This window comes from Octopus bimaculoides, chromosome 24 (genome assembly GCF_001194135.2).
Source record: "Octopus bimaculoides isolate UCB-OBI-ISO-001 chromosome 24, ASM119413v2, whole genome shotgun sequence".
Classification (NCBI taxonomy): Eukaryota; Metazoa; Mollusca; class Cephalopoda; order Octopoda; family Octopodidae; genus Octopus; species Octopus bimaculoides.
This window is the reverse complement of record NC_069004.1, coordinates 19,281,772-19,288,561: the sequence shown is the minus strand read 5'-3', so window position 1 is coordinate 19,288,561 and position 6,790 is coordinate 19,281,772. Positions and strand designations below refer to the sequence as shown.

Here is a 6,790-nt window from a genome sequence, read left to right as displayed (position 1 = left end):
CATGCTGCCAATATATATATCATCATTGGAAACCTTTCATTATCGCTTTATTTCTCTTAACATCTTAATTTAAGAGAATTTTAGCTGAAAGAAACTTAGCTGTTTATTTTTTTAAAAATCAATGTTCTTTATTTTCTGATTGCATCATCTCTTTTAAGGACAGTTTTATAATTAAAAAAGAAACCATAATCATCACCATAAGTTTAATTGTTCAGATTATCCTGTCAAATGTAATGTTTGTTTATTCATGTGGTTTTGAATTAATCCTGTCTTATTTCTTAGCTTTGAGATATTGATGATGTGTGAGAGGCCAGATCTGGCTGGTTTGAACATAAGACAGATTGAACATTTGGACTGGATATGGCTGGTTTAAATGCCAAATGGTTAAATCTCATTTTGCATTACCTTGTAGTTTCTGACAAGTTACTTATTCTTTGTCTAACCTAGTTTAAATATAGGGAGTCACTCTCGCTTCATGGCTGAATGGTTAATGTTAAGAACAAGCAACTGAGTCTATAAAAGGATCTAAAGAAAGGCCAGTCTTTTGATTATATGACTACAGTCGCTGAGACTTCAGGCCACAAAGTCTGGTAAGAATATTTCTTGGACACACACACACACACACATACACCAGTCTGTCACTGTGGCTGATAAAAGGAAGAGTTTCTGGTTTTGTCCTCAGTCAAAGCAGTCTAGCTAGAAACACTGGCAAAAGTAACATCAGTGCCTACAAAGTGGACGCTTGTTCTGTAAGAGCAAACCTGTGCAAAAGCCACTTGAAGCCCTCAAAAACTGATGTCAATTGTATCGATGATGAATTATTGAGTTATTTCTAGTAATTAAATTAGGCTGAAATGAAATTATTTTGATTAACATTTGAAGGCATTCCAGCCATGACCATCCTTATTGTTCCAGCTATTGTTCCTATGATTAGATTGTCCACTGTGTCCTTTTTAAAGCTATTTAAAGCTAGTTGAGAGAAATTTAGTTGTTATTCCTAGCTTGTTGAATGGCCCTGCAGAGGCTCTTTCATTGTCTCAACTGCCATGTTTTATTCCATTTCTGACAGTATTTAGCCTTTAAACAGAAGGAAGGGGATGCATGAATGTGTAAGTAGGCAAAAAAAAAAAAACCCTAAGCAAGCAAAAAAAAGACCCCAAAAAATCTGTCAGTGGCACGTAATATGCACCATCGGAATGTGGTCAATGCCAGCCCCCCCTTACTGGCTCCTGTGCCTGTGGCACATAAAAAGCATCACCTGGATGTGGTTGATGTTAGTGCCGCCTGATTGGCTCCCGTGCTGGTGGCACATAAAAGCACCCACTACAAACTTGGAGTAGTTGGCATTAGGAAGGGCGTCCAACTGTAGAAACCTTGCCAGATCAGATTGGAGCCTGGTGCAGCCTTCTGACTTGGCTGACCTCAGTCAAACTGTTCAACCCATGCCAGCATGGAAAATGGACGTTAAATGATGATGATAAATTGTTAGTCTCTTGCACAATAAAATTGACAATCTCATTGAAAAGTGCTGTAAAATATACACTTTCCTTTGCATCTGGTATTGAGCATAAAATTCATTTGAAACTCCTGCATTGTACAAATATATATCAGTGTTAATGGTATCCAGTGTTCTATAATGAAGCAACAATCGATGATGTTTGCTGTTTAAGAGTGATGAGGGAGTTTGTAGAAGAATTCAACAAGTTGACTTCTTGGGAGTAGTGAAAGAGTCTAACATTTTGAAAATTTGTCCTTTTTTGAATAGAGATAATATATGAACCTGTTATTGGCTTAGATTACAAAATTGATTCCTTTAGAATGGCATCAGGGTCAGTGTTACAATTAGTTCTGTTTTCTATACTCTTTGCACTATTTCCTTTCTCTCTCCTACTTAGACTCCTTCTGTCTCAATATTACTTGGCTTTTAATTAATCTATTTCATTCATTCTATCAACATACTTATCTAATCTAAGGTGGTGAGCTGGCAGAATCATTAAAACACCAGGCGACGAGCTGGCAGAATCGTTAGCACGCTGGGCGAAATGCTTAGCAGTACTTCGTCTGTCTTTACGTTCTCAGTTCAAATTCCGCCGAGGTCAACTTTGCCTTTCATCCTTTTGGGGTCGATAAACTAAGTACCAGTCATGCACTGCGGTCGATGTAATCGACTTAATCCCTTTGTCTATCCTTGTTTGTCCCCTCTATGTTTAAGCCCCTTGTGGGCAATAAAGAAATAAGAATCATTAAAGCACCAAGCAAAATGCTTAGCAGTATTTTGTCTGTCTTTATACATTTTGAGTTCAAATTCCACCAAGGTCAACTTTGCCTTTCATCCTTGCAAGTTTGATAAAACAACTACCGGTCAAGCACTGGGGTTAATGTAATCGTCTAAATTCCTTGCCTGGAATTGCCGATCTTGTGCCAAAATTTGAAACCAATGTTATTTGGCTTTTAACCTATTTCATATGATCATTCAATATATTTATCCAGTCTAAGGCGGCGAGCTGGCAGAAACGTTAGCACCCCGGGTAAAATGCTTAGCGGTATTTCGTCTGCCATTACATTCTGAGTTCAAATTTTGCTGAGGTCGACTTTGCCTTTCATCCTTTCAGGGTCGATAAATTAAGTACCAGTTACGCACTGGGGTCGATCTAATCAACTTAATCCCTTTGTCTGTCCTTGTTTGTCCCCTCTATGTTTAGCCCCTTCTGAGCAATAAAGAAATAAGAATCATTAGCATGCTGGACAAGATGCTGCTAAGCAATTTGTCTGCCTTTGTGTCCTGAGTTCAAATTGCACTGAGGTTGACTTTTCCTTTCACCTTTGTGGGATTGATAAAATAAGCACCAGTTGAGCACTGGGGAGTTTGATGTAATTGACTTACACATCTGCCCTCGAAATTGCTGGCCTTGTGCCAAAATATTTATCTAATATGTCAACCAGTTTTGTTTGTTTAATCATCTTTTTTCACAATAACTTCTGGCAGGTAAGTTAAAGAATTCTTCATTGTATTGTTTTACACAAAAGAAGCTTTGAAATCCTATTACTATTCATATTTATATATTTTGCTTTAACGTAAATTTTTTTTTATTGTCATCAAATATGTTAGCAAAAAATAAAATAAAAGGAAAGAAAATGTCTCATAGTAAGGTAATTAGGCTGATTTGTTTTATTTTCCCTATTTTCATGTGTTAATTAACAGTGGGTAACTATTTCCTTTTACCATAATTGGAGGAGAGTGGTGGGATAGAGGTATCCATTCTTATAGGTTAGATAGAAGGGTGTAACTTTTCAGTGCTTCTTTCCTGATCATGTGATGGTGGTGATGGTGGTGGTGGTGGTGACAATGATAGTGACAGTTGTGACCAATTAGAAAATGGTTGCTAATCATATCTTGCATCCTCTGACGACAATGGTGAATTGTATCACCTTTCCTCACAGCTGAAAGGATTGGCTCCGAGAGATTTTAGGATCTCCATTAACACAATACAACCCATAAGCCTTTAATCAGTGTAAAACATGAGAGCTAAATCCTTGTGGCTAATCTTCAGTACCAGATTGCATCTCTCTACCTCAACCTTGTGTGGAACTGTGATGAAACCAATGTTGTATTCTGGAAAGATCATTTGCCAATCAGAAACATGCCCTGGCTCTGTTTCAGCTATTATTATTATTATTATCATTGTTATTATTTAACGCAGTGAGCTGGCAGAAATGTTACCATGCTGGGCAAAAGGCTTAGCAGCATTTTGTTTGTCTTCATGTTCTGAGTTTATATTCCTTGGTTGACTTTGCCTTTCATCCTTTTGGGGTCGATAAATTAGGTACCAGTGGGGTCAATGTAATCGACTAGTCCCCTCCTCCAAAATTTCGAGCCTTGTGCCTTTAGCAGTAAGGATTATTTTTATTATTATTAAGGCAACGAGCTAGCAGAATTGTTAGCATTCCGGGGGAAAAAAATGCTTAGCTGCATTTCTTCTGACTCTGAACATTCTGAGTTCAAATGTGGCCATGATCAACTTTACCTTTCATCCTTTTGAGGCCAATAAAATAAGTACCAGTTGAGCACTGGGGTTGATGTAATCAACTTAGCCACTTCCCCAAAATTGTTGGCCTTGTGCCAAAATTTGAAACCATTATTATTAAATCTTGATACCAACTCGTTTCTTTCCGCCTTTCATTTTTCTCTTAGATACCTGTAATATACTGAGGGACAGTCAATTATGTCCATAAACAATAAATGAAAGACTTTGTTTCTTTGTAAGAATAGTAGGAACAGTGTGATCAAGATGAAATGTTCTGTGGTTTCCAGTTTTATACATAATGTTTCTGAGTTAAAAACCTTTCCAGATTCATTAATCACAACTATTTAGTGCTCAGGGACTTAGCTGTCATTTGTAGTTTGATAAATAGGTAACAAAGGCATCATTTTGAATTCTTGTCTGTTTAATCTTTTTATTGTCATATTTCTGTTGAAATGCATTGTCTTTGTTTCAATTAATTTTGAAAACACGATGAAGAATTTGGTAAAATAACTGTGTCATTATTAAGCCATGGTTTGGACCATAAATTAACATGAAATTTCAATGGGAAGTTTTGATTTAAATAATTTTAAAACAGGAAAATAGCGTCATACTATGAAGAGCGGTCTCAGTCAGTTTTGCCTGAAAAGGCTAAACGAATTAGACGAAATAGTCTTTGTGGTAAAATAAGAAACCAATGTTTATGATTGTTGGAAAGGAAACGGTTGGAGACTGAGTCTTGAATCTTGTTGGAAATTTTTTTTGTTTTTTTTTAGACAGTTGTAAAGCCTCACGTGGATGCATGTTTATTTGGTTGAAATAACTGCATGGTTTCAGCATCCTTGTTTTGTGGAGGTGGGGTGGGTGGGTGTCCTTCCTGCGATTAACCTAACCTAAATCTTGGTTAAGCTGAAATGCATCATGGAATTACATATAAATATGTATATAATTTTACTAACTTCCTTTGTTTTAAATTAGTCTAGAAACCTGCCCCTAACTTTGAAGCTTAAAAGCATAATGTCTGAATGCATGAAAATATATTGCAGGTATGGTTCTGTGATTAAGAAGTTTTGCTTTGCAGCCGTGTGGTTCTAGATTTGATTCATGCTGCATGGCTCTTTGAGCTACTGTTCTTTGTTGTAGCCTTAGGTTAACCAAATGCATCATGAATAGAAATTTAATTGAAACCTTGAAGAAGCCCATCATGTAAATATGTATGTTCAGCAATGGAAATAAGTGTCCCGAAAACATGATTGCTAAAATAGGGATGCATTTGAAAATGTTCTATGAGCCCTTAACCCGACTTGCAGAGATTCCATCTTTCTCTGAATAAACTAACTGCTGCTCATAGAATGCATGTGCACGTGTGATATTCTACATTAGCATAACATGGGTATAAAATGCAGATGATGTACGTTTGCAGTTGGCTCTGACACACCAGCAAGGTAAAAGGAAGCATTATAACCATTGTGCGGAGTTAGGCATTGAAGGGTAGATGCAGAAGCAGGTGGCAGTAGATGACTTCATGCAGCAAAGTAGGTTGCATGTAAGTGTAACTGGGGCATGAATGCGTGACCCAGGCAGCTGCAGCCTGCAGTGCAGGGACATTATCATCATTATAATTATCAGTTTAGCAAGAGGTAATTTTTATCCCCCACTTAAATATGGATGTTCTGTTAGAACAAACTATACTGCAGGTAGATACCATGAGAGAACCTCTCATATTGGCTTTTAGTGTCAGATGCACTCTTGTTTATCTCACTAGTGGGGAGATTAATCCTTGCCACCCCCCAGAGACCATCAGATTACAGGATTCTGACCGTCTTTGGTTTCATCAATGATGGATGTTTGACGACTGGAGATAGTAGTGACTCATCTCCCTGCCAGCGATATAAAGAATGTCAGTGCTAGAATAGGCACTGGTGTTGCAATTAGCCAGTGTGCTTGTCAAAATATATATATATTAATGATCGAGGCAGTATTAACACTGAGAAGTATTTTAGCATTTTTGAATAAGTGATTCTTCACAAGTATAGAGAGAGAGAGAGAGAGAGAGAGATAGAGAGAGAGAGAGCAAACTGGATGTAAGAGGAATTGTCTGTGGTGTGCAAGAGAAGAGATTTTGCTGGTGTGGATATGTATTGCTTATGGAGTATGGCAGTTGGGTAAAGAATGGTCAAATGGTCCAAGTAGAAAGAAGACCAAGAGGAGGTGATTAGATGTGATCTTAGGGTACTGTTGACCCTCATGAAGGAGATGACAAAAGCGCCACAAGTGTTGAGATGTTTTGCTGAAGAAGACCTGTCTAACCCATGCAAGCATGGAAAAACAGATGTTAAACACCAATGATGATGATTGTGTGTGTGTGTGTGTGTGTATGTAGTGTTTTTGTAGTGATTAGTACAACTATACATTTTACAACTGATGCAATGTTTGAATCCTGCAGGTGATGTTACAACTTTTTTTACCCTCTTTATATAATTACGTGTGTTTGTGTAGCCTAGTCGTTAGGGTGTTGCACTCATGATCATAAGATTGTAGTTTCGATTCCTGGACCTGGCAATGCATTGTATCCTTGAGCAAAATACTTCATTTCATGTTGCTCCAGTCCCCTCAGCTGACTAAAAATGAGTAATCCTGTAATGGAACAGCATCCTATCCAGGGGTAAATATATATGCTACCAGATCTGGGAAACCAGTCTTATGAGCCTGTAGCTCAGGAAGGACCCTTCATCCTCATATATATCTATATATATATATATATATAT

The 6,790-nt window shown here is 37.5% G+C and overlaps 1 protein-coding gene across 4 annotated transcripts in view; it reads left to right on the top strand.

Moving 5' to 3' along the window:
• The window catches only part of LOC106878652 (TBC1 domain family member 22B), a 107,253-nt gene that overhangs the window by 88,552 nt on the left and 11,911 nt on the right, over window positions 1-6,790 (top strand). The gene's annotated exons all lie outside the window — the stretch shown is intronic.